The 24,894-nt window shown below is 44.9% G+C and overlaps 1 long non-coding RNA gene across 2 annotated transcripts in view; it reads right to left on the bottom strand.

Annotated features, from left to right (window-relative positions):
• LOC141244078 (uncharacterized) overlaps positions 1-24,894 on the bottom strand; it is a 54,852-nt gene that overhangs the window by 25,914 nt on the left and 4,044 nt on the right. The window contains exons 3-4 of one of the 2 annotated variants that reach the window (XR_012308061.1): positions 18,918-19,007; positions 7,481-10,265 (exon numbers count right to left, since the gene is read on the bottom strand). This is a non-coding gene — a long non-coding RNA (uncharacterized lncRNA). Of the gene's footprint in view, positions 1-7,480; positions 10,266-18,917; positions 19,008-24,894 lie in introns of those variants that run through there. The other variant, XR_012308062.1, reaches the window with a different exon arrangement.

Raw genomic sequence — 24,894 nt, forward strand, 5'->3', positions numbered from 1 at the left:
CCCCTACTGGTTTTATGAGAAACTGCTTTTCAAAAAACTGTCGCACTTTACCTGGTCACGAGTTGCACGGTGACCAGAGGAGGAAGAAAGAAAAAGACGACGAGAAAGTTTTATATATCTATGTTTTATGTGTTTTATATGTTTATAAAAATTTGTATGTTTGGTGTTTTTGTCTTTGCAGCCCGAGGACGTGCTGTGATTTACCAGGGGGGAATGTAGCACCCTGAGGATTCGGCTGCTACAGGGGTATTGCACCTCAACCCAGAGGTGTGATATTCCACTCCCGGGTAAGGATGGAGTGTGGAACTGAGCTCAGATAGACTGCATGCACTACATACATCCCATTCCAGAGGAGCAGGCCGACGGCACTCCCACTTAGAAATGTGCAGGTGCGACCGAGCCTGTTCCTGGCTGGAGTGGGAGGGGGGAGGAACATCCCATGTAGTGTAGGGGCAGATAGGGGGAGCAGTCTGGGTAGTGGTAGGAGCTCATTGGGTGCTGGTCACCTGAGCTCACACATAGAGGGATATATAAGGAGGGCACCAACTAGGATCAGGGTCAGACGCAGAGAGTAAGTCAGATGCAGAGGACAAGCCTGCAGAAAGAAACAACAGCCCTGGAGAGAGAGTGGAGTAAAGAAGGAGACCCAGAGGGGGACAAAGAAGGGACCCAAGAACCCAAATAAGAACACCGGGTGAGGAGTCAGCAGAAGGGTACCGGAACCCAAGCTGGTGGGGGTAAAGACATTCCCCAGCCAGAGACCGGAGACCGTGGGCAGAGTCTGTCACGGTCACCCACTACATTCACCCTGAAGGCACACCACATGGAGGGTCAGGGAACCTGAGGCCAAAGGTTGCCCAACAGAAGGCCCGAGGGAGCTGGATTTAGGTGAATCACTGGTGGGGACGGCTGAAGGAAGGACAGAGGGAGAGCTCAGGGCCACGCTCCGGACTTGTTTGGGGGTTGGCCGGATCCAGGACCTGGTGGACGCAGCACGGCTCGGGAGGTCACTTGGAGCTAGAGTGACCAGGAACATCTGCAGTAAGTAAAGACCCTTAACTGCACTACCCGAGTCTGTCATCATTACCGGCTGCACCGCACCACCACAACCCCCATCCTCTGCGCCTGTCCCCTCTGAGGCTATACCCCTCCCGTTGGGGGTTATCCCACCAAGCTGCGCATCCACCATCAGCCTCAGCGGACCCTGCTGCAGCGGCGGCCACAGTGACCGCATCACAACGGGTGGCGTAGTCGACACAACGAACTTTAATAACATCAGTAAAGACTGCCACATAACCCTGAGCTTGACGCCCTGGGCACGGGACCGGGTCACAGCCGCTCGGAGACTACAACCCCCCATCTGATCCGGTGCCGGGTATTCCCCTCAAAAAGGAATATGTCCCAGGGGGCGCGTCATGAGCACAAAGACGTTTTACTCAGGGACGAGGGCCACAGCTATACGCAGCAGGGCCAAAGAGGTAACGCAAAGGGAAGGCCTACATCTCCACCTGGGTAGGTGGATCCCCCCAACTTGCTTCCATTCAGCCCGGATCTCTACTACCAGCTAGTACCTGTGCCCCGGTCTGCCTAACCACCGCAAGTAAAGATAAGAGGAAACCACCATTGCATTGTGGACTGATTATTAACTGCGCCATCCTCTACACCACACCATCACAGCAACGTCTACACTGCCCTGGAGCTAAGCTCTACCTGTTGAGAGCTAAACCAACTCTGCTGCATTAACAACAGCTCCAGAGGACCTGCTGCGCAGCGCCGGCTTCCTTTAGCCGCATACGACAAGTGGCGTCACGAACTGTGTATAAGAACTTTAATTCCCCTGTAAATATCACCTTTTCATTGACCGCCCTGGGTCACGGACCGGGTCACTGCCACTGTGACATTTCCCCTAGCAACGACCGGCCCGGCACAGAGTACCACACGGCCCAGGGGGCGCGTCATGTATGTCTGCGAGAAAAAATTTGGAAAGGGGAGTTTGTGGAAATTTTTGTTGTTGCTCCCGTTACAAGGCTATGAGGACAGGTATGCGTTGGGATCACAAGGATATTTCCTTATGGATGCGTTTAATGACAGCCCTAGTGTTTCAGCCCTTTCGGGGTGGTACCGGAGGGTCAGGATCAGCCAGTGGATCTTCGGTGTCTCAAAAGAAAGGTTTTTGTTGGCAGTTCAACTAGGGGCAATGTAAGTTTGGGGGCACATGCAAGTTTAAGCACGAGTGTTTTGGATGTAGGGGAAGTCAGGGGCTCAGTAAGTGCTTTAAACGAGCAAAAGGCAAAACAGGTGAGGGTTCTGGAAAGAGGGAGGACTCCCGTGAAGGTCGAGGCGATGCTTCCATTTTTAAATAGATATCCAGATATGGAGGCGGCTAGGTTAATTGAGCTGGGTTTTTCTGAGGGTTTCAGGATTCCTTTTGATCCTGGAGCGCCAAAATTTAGGCCGGGAAATTTGAAATCGGCAGGGGAACACCCTGAGGTGGTGATGGAAACGCTGTATAATGAAGTGGCTTTGGGGAGCACGGCGGGACCGTTTCTGGATCCTCCTTGACCAGAATTGAGAATTTCCCCTTTGGATGTTGTACCCAAGCTGGTACCAAATAAGTTTTGGCTTATTCATCACTTATCTTCTCCAGAAGAGGACTCCGTGAATGATGGCATCCCGGTAGAGTTATCGTTTGATAAGGCATTGGGGTTGGTAAGGGCAGGAGGGCAAGCTGCGTTGATGGTGACTCGGGCCGTGGGGTACTCGGTAGCCGGGCCGGTCGGTGCTGGGGGTGTCACAGTGGCAGTGACCCGGTCCGTGACCCAGGGCGGTCAATAAAAGGGATTAAAGAAAAGGGAATATAGTTTTTATATAATGTTCGTGACGCCACCTGTGATATGCGGCTATATGGGGCCGCCGCTGCGGTGCAGATCCTCTGGAACTGATGATGACGCAGCAGAGTTGGTTCAGCTCTCCACAGGGAGAGCTTAGCTCCAGGGCAGTAAGTAGTGATACTATAGGGCGGATGTGGTTGGTGCGGTGTAATGCAGGTGATGGCGCAGATAATAATTCTAGGACACAGTGGGGTGTAGTCTTCAAGGTTTACTCACAGTTGTTGAACTCCAGGTTACCAGGACCAGGGTAACCTCCCACACCGTCCTGTGTTTACCAAGGCAGGGGTTCAGCAATCTCCCAGGTGCCTCAGGAGTACATAACGGGACCCCAGTCTGTGTGCCTTACTCGGTCGTCTTCCTGCGCTGGCTCTCACCCTCCTGCCCTGCGCCTCGCAACCAGTGTCCCAAGCCGGTAACCTCGGATTTTGGCGGGTAACCTGCAGTCCCCTGAATCCTATGTGGCTACCTTTTTAGCGATGTAGTTGTGGTTGTGAGCAGCTGCACCCTGAAAGTACAGAAGCATCCGGTTTCTAGCTGTGCCTTGTAGTTCTCCACTAGTTAGGGGCCGGTCCTCTTTGCGGCCTGATACCTCCACGTTCCTGCAGATTCGGGCGCATTTGTGGCTTCCGCACTTGCCGTGCCCCTGGGATCCCCTCACTCCTGGAGCCTTCTTCTGCTCCCTTCCTCTTCAGCCAGTCCTCCTGGGCCTCTATGTCTAGGCCCTCTTCTCTGAGCAGAGCTCCTGCTTCCACCACTCTCCTCAGACTGAACACTGACTGGACTCTCTCTCAAGATGGCTCCCCTTTTTTATTCACCTACTGAAGTGCTCCCCTAGCTGCTTCCTCCACCCACTACTTGGTTCCCCCTCACTCGGTTCCCCCGCACTTCCAACAGGGACAGGGCTCAGCATAAGGCAGTGCATCTTGCCCCACCTGCTGGCCTGGAAGGGTGTAGTGTTGGATGCAAGTGGGTGGGTCCCGGGCAGTACTCCATCCTTACCTGAGAGTGAGATACCACACCTCTGGGTGAGATGCAGTACCTCTGTGGCGGCTGAACCCGCAGGGGCGCCACAATGGCAAAATCGGATATTGAGGCGGCGTTTCGCTTGCTTCCAGTGCATCCGGATAGTCTTCATCTGTTAGGCTGCATGTGGGATGAAAACATTTTTGTAGATTTATTGTTTGCCCATGGGCTGCTGTATATCATGCTCATACTTTGAGGCTTTTAGTTTATTTGTTGAATGGGTGGTTCTGGACATGTCGGGGGTCTCTTCAATAATTCACTACCTGGATGATTTCTTTCGTGTTGGGCCTTCTGGCTTGTTAGTGTGTTCAGTTTTGTGGGTAACTTTAAAGAAGGTGACGGTGTTGTTTGGAATCCCATTAGCCGCAGACAAGACGGAGGGCCCTGCTGATGTGTTTTTTGGGTATAGAAATTGACAGTGTGGCGATGGAGTGTAGGCTTCCTAAAGGAAAGTTGATGGGTTTGCGGCTGGCGGAAGCGGCAGTGCGACGCGTCAAGAAAATAAGGTTGAAGGTAGTATAGTCATTGTTGGGTAAGCTTAATTTTGCTTGCAGGATAATTCTGATTGTCAGGGTGTTTTCCAGGTGATTATCGGAGGCGTTGGCAGGAAAATCGTCGCATCATTTTTTCGCGTTACTCAGGAGATCAAGGCGGATCTGGAGGTTTGGGACTCTTTTCTGGCGAAATATAATGGTTGCACGCTGTGGATGGACAAAGTGGTGTCCAATGATAACTTGCAGCTTTACACGGTTGCTGCTAGGTCATTGGGTTTTGGAGCGTTTTTTCAGGGACATTGGTGCGTAGGTCCTTGGCCAGTGACCTGACAGGAAACAGGTTTGGTAAAAAAACTTGTCCTTGTTGGAATTATTCCCAACTGTACTGGCCCTGGAATTGTGGGGGGCCGAGTTTAGCGGAAAGAACGTTTGTTTTTATTGTGATAACCTGTTGGAGATTCATGCAATAAATTCTTTGTTGGCAAAATCTCCTCCTGTAGTGGCGTACCTACGTCACTTGGTGTTGCGCGGTTTGGAAAGGAATGTGTGTATAGTGGCAAGGCATTTTCCGGGGAAATTGAATGAAGTGGCTGATGCGCTGACTGGTTTCTCCAGCTGGTGCCATGGGCAGATAAAGTGGGAGCGGAATGTCCCAATGTGCTTTGGAGTCTAGTCAATGTGTAGTTTTTGAGTTAATCAAGAACTCAAGAAGGTATCAAAAAGTATTGCTAGAATGGGAAACTTTGAGTGCGTGCATGGAGGTGGATTCTTCTGATAAGGACAGGTTGTGTTTAGTTTAATCCTTTTTAGGAAAAGATTTAATTTCGGGTAGATCGGTGTACGCAGTGTCGCAGAGATTAGCGACGCTGGCATTTCTGTTTAAGTTACAGGGTGTGAAGGATGCCACAAAGGAATTTTTGCTGAATCAGGCCATGAAGGATTTTCGGAAAGGCGTAGCTAGTCAAGATAAAAGGAGGCCAGTTTCTTTTGCACTGTTGAACAAGTTGTTGGGTTGTGTGCAATGTGTTTGTTATTCCCTTTATGAGATAGCATTGTTTTCGGCGGCTTTTGTGTTAGCCTTCTTTGGTGCATTTCGCATAAGCAAGCTAATCAGTCCTCCACGTATGGTGGAAGGGGGTTTGCTTTTGGGTGACGTTCATGTGTTGGATGATAGGGTGGAATGTGTGTTCAGGCATTCTAAGACTGATCAATGTGGGAATGTTTACGCTATTCCTGGTTATTTAGCCTGCCCGATTGTTGTAGTAAGGCATTTTATGGCAGTTCATGGTGTAATGCTGGGTGTGTTCTTTTGACATGTGGACGAATTTTCACTGTCTCGGTACCAATTTGTGGCAGTTTTTAAACATTGATTAATGTTAATGGGTAAAAAGCCAGAAGAGTATGGGTCTCATTCGTTCCGCATTGGTGCGGCGACTGATATTTATGTTTATTAATGAGGTCATTGTTTTGTTTTATTAAAGTGCATGTTTAATTTGGATCCTCGGTCATTCTTGCGTGTTTTGGGGTGCGTTACAGGCCGATGTTCGCACGGATGGTCGGCAGCTCAGGCAGGCTCGGTCCACGGCACTGATCAAGTGGCTGGGTATCCGCGGTATGACCTGGGGGAGAGTTTTGCCGGAGGTGGCATACTATTGTAGGGTGAATCAACCGCCGAATGTACTTGTGTTACATGTTGGAGGAAATTACCTTGGGGTTAGATCATCATGGAAACTCATCAGAGATATGTTACGGTTGTGGTCAGCGTATCCAGGAATCGTTATTGTTTGGTCGGACATTGTTGCTCGGCTGAACTGGAGGTACGCAAAATCGGTTGAGCGTATTAACAAGACCAGGATTAAGGTTAACAAAACGATGGCTCGTTTTGTAGCAAGGAATGGTGGTGTGGTGGTAAGGCATAAGGATTTGGAGGTGCCTTCTAGGGAGCACTTGAGATCGGACAGTGTGCATCTAAATGATATTGGGATGGATTTATGGTCTTTGGCCTTGAGAGAGGGTATTGAGCAAGCTTTAGGTGTGTGGCGGGCCCAGGCCAAGTAAGGTGTCACGTGTCCGGAGCTGTGGCGGGGGATAGGTCTGGTTCAGAAGCTGATATTAAAAATGTCCGTTTTGGTGGGAAGTCAGTATTGGAGTATAGTGCCTTCTGTTTAACCCATGTCGCATGCAGCCATGTGTTTCTTTAAAGGGAGGTTAATAATGAAAGGGGGTGGGAAAGATCCTCAATGACCAGAAAACCCTTCTTGAATTGTCAAGAAATCTGCCATATTTCCTCTACTCTCTCTTTGTCCCTCTTGAAATTTTCATGAGAACAGTCTGAGTAACTTAAAATATTCACTCATCACTGCGAATCAATGATAATTTTACTAAACAACAGATGACTTCATTAAATGAAATAAAAAAAATCATGAAACAGGTGGTAAAAAGGTAAACTGACAAAGGATCGAATGTGGTCATTTGGCATACTGACATGTATGAAAGGGAGGCTTCCTGTCAACTGAATGATGTCAAGTATTTTTTTGCAGATTGCCAATAAGAACATTTCAAAATAATATGTTCCTTATTTTGGATAAGACACTTGAGAGAGGCACTATCCCTAAACCATCATGGGAAGATCTCATGGTTGACGGTCCAGTTATTGCTACATTCTATTACCTAAGGTTCATGAAAATTTACTCAACCCCCCAGGTTGTCCCATTGTATCAGGACGTGGAAGTATGAATGAACAGATCTGTAGATTCCTTGATCATTGTCTTCAACCTTGTATGGTCGATCTTCCGTCCTACTTAAAGGAGTCGAGAGAGGTTTTAAGGCGATTGGATGGTGAAGTATTGGAACCTGACATGTTCCTTGTGACATGTGATATTGAGTCCCTTTATACCTGCATTAGTCATCAACAGGGGATGCCAGCAACCAAATTTCTTCTCAACACGCAGGGTCTATCCAGAGACCTCCTTATCCATCCAATGGACTCAATTTTGTTTTGGATCACAATTTTTTTTGTATTCAGGAACAGATTTTTCTTGCAGACTATGGGTGTAACATTTGCGCTGTCTTATGAAAATCTTTTTTGTAGGGCTATGGGTGAGAGATATGGTTCAGACATACAATATTCACATGAATGGATAAGTAATTTTGTGTGATCAAACATCTGACTTTGAGAGCCATGTTAGAGATCTGAAAGACAGATTTACACAACGCGGATATCGAGTAAAAGATATTGACCGAGGTTACAGATTAGCTAGAGTATGTAACCTTGATGATTTACTGAAAAAGATGAAAAATCTAGATGAACGTGTCCTGCCAGTCACCAGTTTCCATAGTCGAAGAGATGAAGTCCATTGGCCTATATTGAAACAGTTTTTTCTGAAACAAGAAAAAACTGGTACAAATTGAATGTAAGTGGATAACTACTTTATAAACATTGGCACCTCTTGGTTTATAAGAACAGCTCAGTTTTGTTTCCTATCTTTAATTGTTGTATTCTTTCAGGACTACAATTTACCATCTTTTTGTTCCCTTATTGTTTCCCAACATTTCATTTTATTTTCCTTATATTTGCGAAGTCGGCTGTGGCTTTTTAGTTTTATTCATTTTTATTTGTTTTCTCACTTCTTCTCTTTCCATCTAGGATGCAGTTCATCTCAGTGGCTAATATGAAAACAAGTCCCACATTTTTTCCTTCTTCCAGTATTTTTTACTTTGTCGTCTCATCTGGATATTGCTGCACATTTTTCCATTTAAATGTGTTTTTATATATTTTTTTCATTGTTCTGTGTGTTTTATACACACTATTTTATTCTACCACTATGCATACATTTTTTCACTTTCATATGTTCTCTTTCTTTGCTTACTCATTACACTATTATTATTTTAATTTTATAATTTTTTATTACTTACTATTTATTATCATTATATATATATATATATATTTTTTTAATTTTTCTTAGCTTTTCATTTTATGATCTTCCCTATTCCCCTATCACTTTATTTAGATTTATTTTTTTTCATCATTCATTTCATTGACATGTCACAACGCAACCAATGATATTTTTTTGTTTATTTTTTAGCACCCTCACTTTTCACTCCATGCTTCCACATTCTGTCATTTTTCATCAGTTATTCACATACATATTGTTTTTCATTTTGCCTCTTTTTCCCACCAAGGTCTACTTTCCCCACTGCAATAGGCACGTTTCCCCCATCCAATATAGCCGCCGCCCCACATTTTCCCATATATTTCTACTTTCATAGTTGCATTGGGCAAGTTTTCCTCATCCAAGATGGCTGCCACTCCATTTCGCACATGCGCACTGGCTGCTCGGCTGGGACCCGGAATTTCAGCTTCAATGACTCCATCAGCGCCCTCCAATGCAGGTATTGATAGTGACCACGCCACATAATCATAGTGGAAGGCGTTGATAGAAATGGCCATCACCTCCACCACCTTTCTCACTCATTAAAAAGTTGGCTTCCATTCTCCGCTTCACCACCCCTTCGGAAGCATTAGTGAAACGTGCATTGGAGGGTAAGGTGGAGGCTGCACAGGGAGTATTTGGGCATCGGGACCTATGTTCAGTACTTATTATTGTGCCTGCTGTGTTTTATTGGTTTTTAATTAGTCCTATATCTTGTTTTTTTATCTCTAGTTGTCCAGCTATATTTATTAATTAATAAAATTATATTTTGTTACTTGCGACTTTGTAGGTTCTATTTTGTAATTATAGACTGTCTGCTCTCACTGATTTTCCTGCAAATCTGTATGTGATTACATAGTTCTAGGAGAATAGTAGACATATGTGTGATTACTAACACTTCTTCAGCTTTCATCATGTCAGAAAGTGTTGGGGAAGGGGCAGTACAGCAGAGGTTAGCTTTGTCTCATTATACTTTTGTGAGCTCTTTTCTCATAGTGCTGTCAGCTCAGCTGTACTGCCCCATCTCTTAGCTGCTATTAATCTGTGCTGCTGGGTGCCAACTCCGCACATAATCAGTTTTCTTCCCCTTCTGGCAGCAGACAGTATGGTCCCTTTTACTTCCCTTGCACATGGACTTTTCATAGGTATATAATGCTAGGACTTTTCATAGGTATATAATGCTACTTCAGGAGAGAGACCAAGCATGCATATCCAGCAGCACTTGGCTCATTAGGTGGACATGCACATTGATAAACACTTTGAACATATAACGGTGTCATATTATATGTTTAGATGTAGTAAATGATTCTTTACTCAATATTGTTTAACAGCATGTAATTGCATATAAATGCTATTAACTATTTTTTTAGAACATGAAATACCCACGTAAGAGATATGAACACCTTGACATTCAGGGAAAAATGTAAATTTGCAATAAAATATATATAAAGTTTAAAATTTTCATACATCAAATGTGTTTATCATCTAAATCACTGCACTAAATAGAGTTTAGAACAAAATGGGTAATTTTTAATATTTGCTTAGCTACCGTTGAAGCTCGAGCAGGCATTAAAACATTTGTATCTGATACAATGACAGTAAATGATGGCGGTACATATAATCCTTGGCTTGTCTCATCAATAAACCGAGGTCCAATGAAATATAAAACAGGGCCGAATGGAGTGTGCACTTTCCAGTATGAGTGAAAAGTGTCCCAGAAAACAGAATATTTTTCGTTGTAGGAGCTAAAAACCCATATTTGGTATCCATAGCCTCCTTTTCGGAACCCCAATGACTTTGGGGGAGAATCTGATGCATATCCATGGTTAATCCTCTCCCATATCAACATTATCGGCCAACACGCCTCATCCAATAATGCCGTCAGTGTGAAATCCATCTCTGTATTGATTACTGATGTCTTCACTCTAGAATGATTTCAGAAGTACAAAATCAAAATATTAAAATGGTATAGAATAGGGGTCTCAAACTCAGCTGGGTATATGGGCCGCACACAGAAAAAAATTGAATTTGGGGGGCCGCATTCTTTGCATGACAAATAGACATTTTTAGTGATACCATTTTTTTTCTATACACCTTTTGAACTGGTCCTCTTCTTGTAGTAATGCCCCATCCTGATCCTCATCTTGTAGTAATGTGCCCATCCTGGTCCTCATCTTGTAGTAATGTGCCCATCCTGGTCCTCATCTTGTAGTAATGCCCCATCCTGGTCCTCATATTGTAGCAATGTGCCCATCCTGGTCCTCATCTTGTAGTAATGTACCCATCCTGGTCCTCATCTTGTAGTAATGTACCCATCCTGGTCCTCATCTTGTAGTAATGTGCCCATCCTGATCCTCATCTTGTAGTAGTGCCCATCCTGGTCCTCATATTGTAGCAATGTGCCCATCCTGGTCCTCATCTTGTAGTAATGCCCCATCCTGGTCCTCATCTTGTAGTAATGCCCCCCATCCAGGTCCAAATATTGTAGGAATGTCCCCATCCAGGTACCCATATTGTAGGAACGTTCTCATCCAGGTGGCCATATGTGCTCACCCACGTGCCCTTATGTCCCTATCCAGATGCCCATAGTGCACATAACAGAGAAAAAAAAAATTCTTCTAACCTGTCTTCCGTTCCCTCGGCGTCCTTCTGCATATGCAGCATGCAGGCACCATAGACCCCTTGACAATCGCGGCCCGGTCCAGTAGCCGCCGACATAAGCACTGTAGTGCAGTGTATTGCCGTGCAGAGACAGGCTCTCTGCACAGCAATACCAGTGTCAGCTGCCGGCCTATCAGAGGCCAGCAGCTGACATCTGCGTCAGTGACGACATACGCCGCTGCGCTGGGACACAGATGTCAGCTGCTGGCCTCTGATAGGTCGGCCGCTGGCATTGGTATTGCTGTGCAGAGAGCCGGTCTCTGCGCGACAATACACTGCACTACAGCGCTGATGTCTGCGGCTCCTGGATCGGGCCACGATCGGGGTCTATGGTGTCTGCGGGCCGCATGAAGCAGCCGGAGGGGCCGCTTGTTTGAGACCCCCTGTTATAGATAGTGAAACAATATCTGGAATAAAAAACTAACTCATAATAAAAGAAGTAGTCCAGTTATTTTTCCCATCCCTACACCACCCTTGCATAACAAATTCAGAAGTTGCTTTATGTAAAGTGTGCTCAGTTCCCTACAATTCAGCCCCATCTTTGCTTCTCTTTAGCCTCAGTATTGATCCTCAGATTTCATCAAGTTATTTTTCTTGTATACTTTTCTATCAAACCCATTATACTTCAACACAGCATCACACGGGCATCTACAGCCAGTACCATCTTAACCTGCAGGAATGACATGGTAATTATTCTCAACTCTGTATTCACTATATTTAATATAAGTATACTCTCAGAGCTGTCTAGTCAACATTAGTAGCCGTCATATGAACCTCTTCCCCATCCCTAAATCCCTATGGAAAAAGTATGTGGCACAATCCATGCAATAACATCAAACAGGAAAGTCCCCTGAATGGGTAAAAAACAGGGGCATAATGATCATGGTCACAGAGGTCGCGACCCAGGCCCATGCAGGTGAGGGGCCCGCTGACGCCAGCGCAAGCTTCAACTGGATGTGCATCCTCGGGTACACATTATGCTGACGTGTATTGAGGTGCAGCTCTGCAATACACGCTGCCGACCAATCACATGCCAGCAGCTGACGCCAGCGTGTACTTGACTTGGGGCGCATGGCAGGGATGTCATGCGCTCCAGTCACTTGCACACTGAAGTTAGCTGATGGTCTCAAAAAGATATGCCACTGCGGCGGGGGAGCGGAGGGAAGGTGAGTAGAATATTTATTTTCTATACTTTAAAGAACAGTGGCAGAATGGGGACATGTATACCTCGTTGGAGAATATATATACCAGAATGGAGAACATCCATACCAGGATGGGGGATATGTATACCAGAATGGGGCACAGTATGGGAGATATATATGCCAGGATGGGACCCAGGATAAGGGACACAAACTAGGATGGAGCCCAGGCAGTAGCGTAGCAGGCAGGTAGTCCCTGGCCCCACACTCTGAGGGGCCCACCCGGAGCTATGCTACTTTTAACTGTTAAACTCTGCGGTAGAGCAGAGAAATACGATCTCCCTGTACTGCCACCATGGAGCCGAAATGAGACCTGTGAGTCGGGGGGGGGGGTGATCCAGTGCCAGCACCAGTCCCCCCTGCCTGTCATCGCATGTTCAACTATATTGGCATTCTGGAGGCCGATACAGTTGAAAATAATGATGAGAGGGAGCGTCAGCTGACGCTTCCTCCCACATCATTCCTTCTCGGTATCTGACGTCACTACATAGTGCCCACTGCACTGGGCTGTGTGGGCGCTCAAAACGCTCGCTGCAGAGACCGGAGCAGCGGGGGAATGAGGAAAGGTGAGTATTATATATATATATTTTTTTTTTAAAATCAGTGAGAACATTGTGGTGGCCATAAAACTGTATGGAGGACTATGGGGTACATTTTATTCTGTATAGAGGACTATGGGGGTGCATTATACTATATGGAAGAGTAGGAGGAGTTATTTATACTATATGAAGGACAATGGGGAGTGTATTATACCATATGGATGTCTATTAGGAGTGTATTATACTATATGGAGGACTATGGGGAGAGCAGTATACTGCATGGAGGACTATGGGGAGTGCATTATACTGCATGGAGGACTATGGGGGAGTGCATTATACAATATGGAGGACTATGGAAGTGCATTATTCTATATGGAGAATTATGAGGTGCATTATATTATATTGTATGGAGGACTATATTATACAATATGGAGGAATATGGGGAGTACACTATCCTCTATGGAGGACTATAGGGAGTGTGCTATACAATATGAATGACTATGGGGAGTGCTTTCTACTATATGGAGGACTATGGGGAGTGCTTTCCACTATATGGAGGACTATGGGGAGTGCAGTATACTATATGGAGGACTATGTGGAGCGCTTTATACTATAAGGAGAACTATGGAGAGTGCAGTATACTATATGGAGGGCTATGGTAGTACATTACACTATATGAAGGATTATGTGGTGCATTATACTATATGGAAGGCAATGTGGGGGCTATTATAATATTTGGAGGTCTATGTGGGAGCCTTTATACTGTATGCAAGCAATTATACAGTGTGAATGTTTGTGTGGGGTCCATCATACTGTGTAAAGGGCTGTGTGGGGACCATTATATTGTGTAGGCCCATTACACTGCATGGAAGGCTGTGGGGGGGTCACAGTTGGGGGATCATACTGTGTTGTCGTCACCATACTTTTCCGGGGGGAGTTGAGGGGTGGGGTACTATAGGGTCATCATACTGTGCGTGTGGAGGATACAGTAGAGGAATTCTACATCCACTACTAGGGTGCGCCACCATAGTTGTAATCAGGGTTTCCTTGTTAGTAGCCCACTCAGAAGTTTCATCCCCCTGAACTAAGATATGCCTCTGGGCCCAAGATAAGGAACATATATACCAGGATGGGGGATATATACACCAGGATGTGGCTCAGGATAAGGGATATATACCAGGATGGGGCCTAGGATAAGGGACATATATACCAGGATGTGGCCCAGGATAAGGGACATATATACCAGGATGGGGTGTTTATTTATTTATATATATATATATATATATATATATACACAGTACAGACCAAAAGTTTGGACACACCTCATTTAAAGATTTTTCTGCATTTTCTTGACTATGGAAATTGTACATTCACACTGAAGGCATCAAAACTATGAATTCACACATGTGGAATTATATACTTAACAAAAAAGTTTGAAACAACTGAAAATATGTCTTATATTCTAGGTTCTTCAAAGTAGCCATGTTTTGCTTTCATGACTGCTTTGCACACTCTTGGCATTCTCTTCATGAGCTTCAAGAGGTAGTCACCGGAAATGGTTTTCACTTCACAGGTGGGCCCTGCCAGGTTTAATAAGTGGGATTTCTTGCCTTATAAATGGGGTTGGGACCATCAGTTGTGTTGTGCAGAAGTCAGGTGGATACACAGCTGATAGTCCTACTGAATAGACTGTTAGAATTTGTATTATGGCAAGAAAAAAACAGCTAAGTAAAGAAAAACGAGTGGCCATCATTACTTTAAGAAATGAAGGTCAATCAGTCCGAAAAATTGGGCAAACTTTGAAAGTGTCCCCAAGTGCAGTTGCAAAAACGATCAAGCGCTACAAAGAAAAAGGCTCACATGAGGACCGCCCCAGGAAAGGAAGACCAAGAGTCACCTCTGCTTCTGAGGATAAATTTATCCGAGTCACCAGCCTCAGAAATCACTGGTTAGCATCAGCTCAGATTAGAGACCAGGTCAATGCCACACAGAGTTCTAGCAGCAGACACATCTCTTCAACAACTGTTAAGAGGAGACTGTGCAGCAGGCCTTCATGGTAAAATAGCTGCTAGGAAACCACTGCTAAGAACAGGCAACAATCGTAAGAGAACAGTTTGGGCTAAAGAACACAGGGAATGGACATTAGACCAGTGGAAATCTGTGCTTTGGTCTGATGAGTCCAAATTTGAGATCTTTGATTCCAACCTCTTCTTTGTGCGATGCAGAAAAGGTGAACGGATGGACTCTACATGCCTGGTTCCTACCGTGAAGCATGGAGGAGGAGGTGTGATGGTGTGGGGGTGCTTTGATGGTGACACTGTTGGGGATTTATTCAAAATTGAAGGCATACTGAACCAGCATGGCTACCACAGCATCTTGCAGCGGCATGCTATTCCATCCGGTTTGCGTTTAGTTGGACCATCATTTATTTTTCAACAGGACAATGACCCCAAACACACCTCCAGGCTGTGTAAGAGCTATTTGACCAAGGAGTAGAGTGATGGAGTGCTACGCCAGATGACCTGGCCTCCACAGTCACCAGACCTGAACCCAATCGAGATGGTTTGGGGTGAGCTGGACCGCAGAGTGAAGGCAAAAGGGCCAACAAGTGCTAAGTATCTCTGGGAACTCCTTCAAGATTGTTGGAAGACCATTTCCGGTGACTATCTCTTGAAGCTCATCAAGAGAATGCCAAGAGTGTGCAAAGCAGTCATCAAAGCAAAAGGTGGCTACTTTGAAGAACCTAGAATATAAGACATATTTTCAGTTGTTTCACACTTTTTTGTTAAGTATATAATTCCACACGTGTTAATTCATAGTTTTGATGCCTTCAGTGTGAATGTACAATTTTCATAGTCATGAAAATACAGAAAAATCTTTAAATGAGGTGTGTTCAAACTTTTGGTCTGTACTGTGTATATATGTATATATATATATATATTATATACACACACACACCAGGATAAGACCATGAAGGGGAACATAGATATCAGGATGGAGGACATGTAGATATACCAGGATGGGGCCAGGATGAGGGAAATATATACCAGGATGGAGGGCATATACATGTGCATCTCTCTAAATTAGAATATCATCAAAAATTAATTTATTTCAGTTCTTCAATACAAAAAGTGAAACTCATATATTATATAGAGTCATTACAAACAGAGTGATCTATTTCAAGTGTTTATTTCTGTTAATGTTGATGGTTATGGCTTACAGCCAATGAAAACACAAAAGTCATTAATTCAGTAAATTAGAATACTTTATAACAATAGCTTGAAAATGTTTTTAAAATCCAAAATGTTGGCCTACTGAAACGTATGTTCAGTAAATGCACTCAATACTTGGTCTTGCTCCTTTTGAATCAATTACTGCATCAATGTGGCGTGGCATGGAGGCGATCAGCCTGTGGCACTGCTGAGGTGTTATGGAAGCCCAGGTTCTTTTGATAGCAGTCTTCAGCTCGTTGCATTGTTGGGTCTGGTGTCTCTCATCTTCGTATTGACAATACAGGTCAGGCGAGTTTGCTGGCCAATCAAGCACAGTGATACTGTTGTTTGTAAACCAGGTATTGGTACTTTTGGCAGCGTGGACAGGTGCCAAGTCCTGCTGAAGAATGAAATTTGCATCTCCAAAAAGCTTTTCGGCAGAGGGAAGCATGAAGTGCTCTAAAATTTCCTGGTAGAAATGCTGTGCTGACTTTTTGGTCTTGATGAAACACAGTGAACCTACACCAGCAGATGACATGGCTCCCCAAACCATCACTGATTGTGGAAACTTCATACTAGACCTCAAGCAGCTAGGATTATGTGCCCCTCCACTCTTCCTCCAGACTCTGGGACCTTGATTTCCAAATGAAAATTGGAAATCTGCGACCTTGTGGACTGTGTCAATGACTGCTTTCTGGACATCCATCTAGTCAGCAGTCTTCCCCATGATTGTGCAGCCTACTGAAACAGACTAAGGGACCTTTTTAACTGCTTATCAAGCCTTTGCAGGTGTTAATTATTTTAATTTACTAAGATAATGACTTTTGTGTTTTCATTGGCTGTAGCCATAATCATCAACATTAACAGAAATAAACACTTGAAATAGATCACTCTGTTTGTAATGACTCTATATAATATATGAGTTTCACTTTTTGTGTTGAAGAACTGAAATAAATTAACTTTTTGAGGATATTCTAATTTAGTGAGATGCACCTGTATACAGTGTGTGTATGTATACAGTACAGACCAAAAGTTTGGACACACCTTCTCATTTAAAGATTTTTCTGTATTTTCATGACTATGAAAATTGTACATTCACACTGAAGGCATCAAAGCTATGAATTAACACATGTGGAATTATATACTTAACAAAAAAGTGTGAAACAACTGAAAATATGTCTTATATTCTAGGTTCTTCAAAGTAGCCACCTTGTGCTTTGATGACTGCTTTGCACACTCTTGGCATTCTCTTGATGAGCTTCAAGAGGTAGTCACCGGAAATGGTGTTCAATCAATCTTGGAGTTCCCAGAGATGCTTAGCACTTGTTGGCCCTTTTGCCTTCACTCTGCAGCCCAGCTCACCCCACACCATCTCGATTGGGTACAGGTCTGGTGACTGTGGAGGCCAGGTCATCTGGCGTAGCACCCCATCACTCTCCTTCTTGGTCAAATAGCCCTTACACAGCCTGGAGGTGTGTTTGGGGTCATTGTCCTGTTGATAAATAAATGGATGGTCCAACTAAACGCAAACCGGATGGAATAGCATGCCGCTGCAATATGCTGTGGTAGCCATGCTGATTCAGTATGCCTTCAATTTTGAATAAATACCCAACAGTGTCACCAGCAAAGCACCCCCACACCATCACACCTCCTCCTCCATGCTTCACGGTGGGAACCAGGCATGTAGAGTCCATCCGTTCACCTTTTCTGCATCGCACAAAGACACGGTGGTTGGAACCAAAGATCTCAAATTTAGACTCATCAGACCAAAGCACAGATTTCCACTGGTCTAATGTCCATTCCCTGTGTTCTTTAGCCCAAACAAGTCTCTTCTGCTTGTTGCCTGTCCTTAGCAGTGGTTTCCTAGCAGCTATTTTACCATGAAGGCCTGCTGCACAAAGTCTCCTCTTAACAGTTGTTGTAGAGATGTGTCTGCTGCTAGAACTCTGTGTGGCATTGACCTGGTCTCTAATCTGAGCTGCTGTTAACCTGCTATTTCTGAGGCTGGTGACTCAGATAAACTTATCCTCAGAAGCAGAGATGACTCTTGGTCTTCCTTTCCTGGGGCGGTCCTCATGTGAGCCAGTTTCTTTGTAGCGCTTGATGGTTTTTGCATCTGCACTTGGGGATACTTTCAAAGTTTGCCCAATTTTTCGGACTGACTGACCTTCATTTCTTAAAGTAATGATGGCCACTCTTTTTTCTTTACTTAGCTGCTTTTTTCTTGCCATAATACAAATTCTAACAGTTTATTCAGTATGACTACCAGCTGTGTATCCACCTGACTTCTGCACAACACAACTGATGGTCCCAACCCCATTTATAAGGCAAGAAATCCCACTTATTAAACCTGACAGGGCACACCTGTGAAGTGAAAACCATTTCCGGTGACTACCTCTTGAACCTCATCAAGAGAATGCCAAGAGTGTGCAAAGCAGTCATGAAAGCAAAAGGTGGCTACTTTGAAGAACCTAGAATATAAGACATATTTTCAGTTGTTTCACACTTTTTTGTTAAGTATATAATTCCACATGTGTTAATTCATAGTTTTGATGCCTTCAGTGTGAATGTACAATTTTCAAAGTCATGAAAATACAGAAAAATCTTTAAATGAGAAGGTGTGTCCAAACTTTTGGTCTGTACTATATATATATATATATATACATATATATATATATATTCGGTAGTGAAAAAGTCTTTGCCCAGAGGCATTGCTAGGGGTTCAGCTCAGAGGGGGTGAAACATCTGAGTGAGCCCCTAACCAAGTAACTTTGTACACAACTACGGTGGTGAACCCTGATCATGTGTATAGAAGAACCTCAGCCGATGGCTGCGTTGTTACTGAAAATAAATCTCTACACAGAGACCAACACTGATATAACCGCCATATGGTGACCATATAGTGGTAGTTACCAGTCCTGCAGAACATGTAAGAGATTACTGTACAGCTATATATAGTAACTTACAGCTGACGCTCTTTCTGGTGGAGTAGTCTATTTTACCGTCTTTTCCATCTAGCCCAGACCAACATGACAACTTCTCTAGCCAGGACTCATCTGTAACGAAAACACATTTGACTTCTCACATTTCTTGCACTGTCTCTGTCATCTATTCCCAACCTGCACAAAATCCTCATTCTGCTGATTCCCCAATACCTAGCTACAGCTGTCGAATGTGACCCTATTACTGCACCTGCTGTGTGGTACAGAAACAGCACTCCTCTTAATGCCCCACATAATAAATTCATCACTGTGTCACTTACATAGTAATAACGCCTCCTTTGTGCCCTCTAGATCAGTGATTTTCAACCTTTTTTGAGCCGCGGCACACTTTTTATACTTAGAAAATCCTGGGGCACACCACCAACCAAAATAGCACAAAATGACACTAAAACAGTCATATTATACATATAGTTAATAATATAGATTCTAAATTTATTTTACTCACTCAGTGTGAAACCTGGGCCTGTTTCGATAAACACAAAAGGGATATCCTGGCAGGAATGGTGGAAAGACACACACGAAGCTCTTCCTCAACAGTTCTCAGTTTCTCCCTGTTTTTAGTTTTTATCGTAGTCAAGCTTGAGAAGCCCAGCTCACATAGATATGTGGTTGAAAATGGGAGCAATGTCAAAATAGCTTTGTTGGCCAGAATGGGGAACTCCTTGGCAACAGATAACCAAAAACTGTCCAAAGGAAGATCAGCAAACTTTAGCTTTAAACCGCGATCTTGCTTCAGTTCAACGAGTTCCTCTTGCTCCTTTAAAGTCATGTCCTTTCCAGCAACGGATAATGAGCTGTATGGGTCCCTAACCCAGTCAAGGCATTCTGTGAAGGCTGAAGAGAAATAGAACGATAACTTCTCCTCAAGAGTTTTCAAATGTCTGCCAATCGCTTCGCACATTGCAGCAGTATTGTCATCATGCAGTTTCTCGGTGAGTGGGAACAGCTGAAGGTTGCCACCCTGCACATGTTGTTGCCAGAGCTGCACCTTTAAACAGAATCCGTTCATTTTATCAGTGCTTGTAAGCAGGTTTTCATTTCGACCTTGCATCCGTGTGTTTAGTTCATTCAGATATTGAAATATATCAGCCAGCTTTGCACACCACTCATCACTTGCAAGCAGCTTTGAATAATCGGACCTCTCGTTTGTAAGAAATATTTTAAGTTCCTCTCGCAACTCATACACACGGGCCAGCACTTTGCCGCGTGACAGCCACCTGACCTCCGTGTGGAGCAATAAGATTTTATGTTCCGCTCCCATTTCTGTACACAAAGACGCAAATAAGCGACATCTCAAAGGTCGCGTCTTCACAAAGTTCACTATGCACACAACATCATCCAACACAGGAGCTAGATCTGCTGGTAAGGTCTTTGCAACGAGGGCCTCACGGTGCAAGAAACAGTGGGTAGCAAGAACATCTGGGTTTCTTTCTTTAACCCTACTTACAAAGCCTTTGATGCGTCCGACCATGGCTGCGGCTCCATCAGTGCAGACACCTGTGCAGTTTTCCCATGTAAGTCCACTTTTATCAAGATATTCCGATGTGACTTGGAATATTGCCTCTCCTGTTGATTTTTCTGTCAGTGCCTTGCAAAATAGGAAGTTTTCTCTAATGGCTTCACCATCCACAAAACGCACATTGGCCAACAACTGACAATGTCCACTGATATCCGTCGACTCATCAAGTTGCAAGGCAAATTTCTTACTGATGCGCACCTTTTCCAAAACAACTGTTTCAATGTCCGCAGACAAGTCATCAATCCGTCTGGCAATTGTGTTATCAGAGAGAGGCACTTTAGCTATCTCTTTAGCTGCTTCAGGGCCAAGCATCTCATTTACAATAGCTTTACAAGCTGGTAGTATTAATGTTTCTGCCACAGTGTGGGACTTTTTTGATTTAGCTATGAGTTCAGCAACAAGGTAGCTAGCTTTGAGGGCTCTCTCGTTTACCTTTGTGCTTTTTCTCAAAAAAGTTGCCCCTTTCTCATTGTTTGTACGTAAGCGAACAAAATACTCCATCGGTTTATTTTGAACGGAAGGGTGTTTCGTTTGGAGATGGCGTTTAAGTTTGCTTGGCACCATAGCGCTATTGGAAAGCTTCTCACCACACACCAAGCACAGTGGTGTTGGTGCTGTCGCATCCCCAGTGGAAGTAAATCCAAATGAAAGATAGCTTTCACTGTATTGCCTTGAGCTCACCGTCTTGTCTTTTTTCTTTTGTCGAACTCTCATACTAGGGCCTTCATTTGGGTTAGGATTGTGTCCAGGGTCCTGTTCGGCATTTGCCTTTTCTATTCTCAAATACTTCTCCATCACTGCTGAGATAGTGTGCGCAGCCACACACTAAAATAGAAGAGTATTACATTATCTGCCACACTTAAAGGACCTCTGCTAGGCATCTTTCATTCCTGAGGGCTTAAAAAGCAGCTCTCGTGGTGACAAGAAGCTGATTTAAACCCCCCAAGAGTGAACTTCGCGAGAGCTGTATGTGTGTGATAATAACTTATATTACTACGGTCTGCATTTCCTGCTTGAATTGACACTAGTGACGTAGCACTCAGCTTTCTCTATAAGTAGAATAGAGCCGGCTGCCAAGTGCTACGCCACTAGAGTCAATTCAAGCAGGACATGACTGCTGAAGAACGGTACTAATATCATTTATTATTCCATACATACAACTCTCACGGAGTTCACTCTTGGGGGTTTTAAATCAGCTTCTTACCACCACAAGAGCTACTTTTTTAGCCCTCAAGAGTGAAATATGCCTGGCAGAGGTCCTTTCAATAAATTATTTATTTTTAAAAAAGTGAAATAAAAAAGGATAACCCCCTCATATATTCAATCCCATGTAACCTCATAAATACAGTCCCACGTATATGAGCACATGATTATCAGCATCATATACTGTGGTGATGTGCACTGTACAGCGCCACAGTATATGGTGCTGATTATTATGTGGCTCATATACTGCAATATAAAGGGGTACAATGAGAAGTACTATGGCCATGAGGCCAGAGTACAAGTGCCAGCTCATATACTCAGCATATGAGCTGGTACTTGTAGTACTCCAGCCTCATGACTATAGTATTTCTCATTTTACATTTCTCATTGTTATATGCAGTATACTGCTGGAGTACTAAAAGTACCAGCTCTTATGCTGAGTATTCTGCCAACAGTTCATATACTCAGGCAAAAGCTCATATAGTCAGCATTATTGGCGGGCATTACCTTGGCGGCGGGCAAATGCGAGAGTCTCTCCGCTCTCAGGATGACGCGCCGGCCTCGGTGACGTCATTAAGTCGCGCGAGGTTCAAAGCTTGCGCATGTGTTATTGTACACGTCTCCTACATTGTAAGAAGGCGTGACTGCGCATCGAGCGCATTGCCGGGAAACAAAACAGAGGGGGCACCATAGTTTGGGGAACTTTCCCCGCGGCACACCCGACCATGTGTCACGGCACACTAGTGTGCCGCGGAACACTGGTTGAAAATCACTGATCTAGAGGAAAGAGGCAAAACTAAGACTCATTGAGGCCCTTGGAGGCCATGGTGTCAAGCGTAACGATCCATCGTGCAAGAAGTTTTTTTTATATTGCCACCTCTCGTCCCGAGGTGTATCAAATCGATACCCCTAATCATGAGGGATCGAGGGTCGCAGTTGTGGAATTCTTTAAAATGACGGGGAATCGTTTTAAGTTCTGAGGTATCGGTCACATGCCTCGCCGCATTAATGTCCCTAACGTGTTCGCGGACCCTGACTGAGTTCTCTGGAGGCGAGTCCCACATAGATGAAGCATAATAGATCACTACACGAGATCCAATGTAGGATCTTAAATTGTCGGTCACCTCCAGCAGAGTCAAAGGTCTTGCAGCGAAGTACATTCGTGCAGGCCAGGCAGTGGCCACAGGTGTAGAACCCCAGTGTATTTTTGAAGGATGACAAAAACATACTGTTAGGAGGAACGTAATGGCTGCTGACTATAAGATCGCTTAAATTGCGAGACCTTCTGGGTGTCAGACAGTCGTTCGCCCAAGTGGTGAGCCAGACATGCTTCCTCACTCAGGATAGGCCAGTGTTTCATTAAAATTGCCCGCATATTATTCCACTCGCTATTAAACGTGGAAATAAAATGAATTTGGCCTTTCCCTGTGTCCTTTCTTCTACGTTGGTATAATAATTGGGATCTTGGGGTTGTTTTAGCCCTGGCATATCCTCTCTTAATAGAATCACGGCTATAGCCACGTTGTATAAATCGGGTCTGGAGGTCCTTTGCCTGTGCCTCAAACAGTTGGTTGGAGGAACATATCCGCCTCACCCGGAAGAACTGTCCGACCTGGACGGCCCTTATGGTGGCGGGATCATGGGCAGACGAAGCATGAATAAGAGCATTGACTGCTGTTGTTTTTCTAAAGACGACAGTCTGGACGGACGACAGAGAGTCGACCCCAAGGCTGACGTCCAAGAAATCAATTTTCGTTGAGTGGTATTTATATGTTAAATGAATGTTTAAATTGTTTTGATTTAGTCTGTTCATGAAAGTCCCAAGCTGCTGCGCCGTACCTTTCCACAAAAACAAATATACAGGTGCCAGCACAGCACATGGTCAGTGACCCACACCCCCTCGCCACCAAAGATGTGTCTCTCCCATAAACCCAAGAAGAGATTGGCATATGAGGGGGAACAGGCCGCACCCATGGCCGTACCGCGCCTCTGCAGGTAAAACAGATTTTAAAAGTAAAAAAAATTGTGGTAAGTATAAAGCGCAGCAGCCCAAGGATAAACCCGCACAAAGGGCCGTCCAGGTCGGAGGCACCCAGGAAGAGGCGGACAGCCTCCAAAACCAACATCATGTTCAATGCAAGTATATAGTGTCTCCACATCAGCAGTGACAAAAAGAGTATTATCATCCACAAAGATGCTGTCAAACCTAGTAAGGACATCCGTCGTGTCATTGATAAATGAGGGCAAGGTCTCAACCAGAAGCAGCAAGATCTGCGGCAGAAGTGTGGCTGAATAACACAGTCCTGCTCCTGCCTCAGCCGCCGACAGTAGAGCCAACCCTGATCCTGGCAGCTTAATCCATTGTATGACACAGTAGGGGGCTTCCACAGCATTTAGGCACTTTAGACAGGAGAGGGAGGCGCGATCTTGGTGCCGATGAGTTTCTATGGCAGCCGAGATCTAACAATGGACCCCATGACGGCCATCTTACTGCTCCTATTAGACCCCGGCTGTGGAAATGTCTATGAGGACACCGGTCAGACTTATGTCGCCTGCTCTGCACATATTAGAAATACCTAGGGCTGATTAGTTTGCCATTTGTAAATCTGATCCAGCAGCGCTGGGCTACCACTGACGTGATCAGGGCTATTGAGCTCCTAGATTGGGCAGAGGAGCTCAGTCTTCAGCAGAAGCTGGCCGAGGAGAGCGGAGCAACTTGCATGGGGCTGCTGCACAAGAATCAACTCACAAAGTGGAAATTTACCCGGCAACGCGGTGCCCGGGCTGTGATCTGCTGTGCAGGCTGCATAGTCGCTGCCTCCTAGGACCCGAACTTCACCCCTAACAGGCATAGCAGAGCTCGGGCGGCTGCAAGTGAACGGAGAGCGGCTGATTAGTAACTGCTGCATCTCCTGCAGCTCAGATAAGAGCCGTACAGAGCGGGGGTTCAGTAATGATGAATACGGGAAGTGTCTGCCCCTCACATGCCCTATATGGGGCCTCCAGAGGTAAAGTCTCCCCTGTAACCAGCGCCTCCTCCCACCTTCTCTGCTGGCATGCTCCATTGCTTAAAGGGGATGTCTGAAGAAAACAAGTTATCACTTATCCACAGGCTCGGTGATTACTTACTGATCGTGGGGTCTGACGCTGCGAACCATCGTCTGATCGGGAAGGAGTGGAAAGTCAGGGATCAACTGCAGCTCCATTCATTCTCTATGG

The sequence above is a fragment of the Phyllobates terribilis genome, unplaced genomic scaffold, assembly GCF_046119375.1.
Source record: "Phyllobates terribilis strain yellow unplaced genomic scaffold, ASM4611937v1 Scaffold_1336__1_contigs__length_319888, whole genome shotgun sequence".
NCBI lineage: Eukaryota > Metazoa > Chordata > Amphibia > Anura > Dendrobatidae > Phyllobates > Phyllobates terribilis.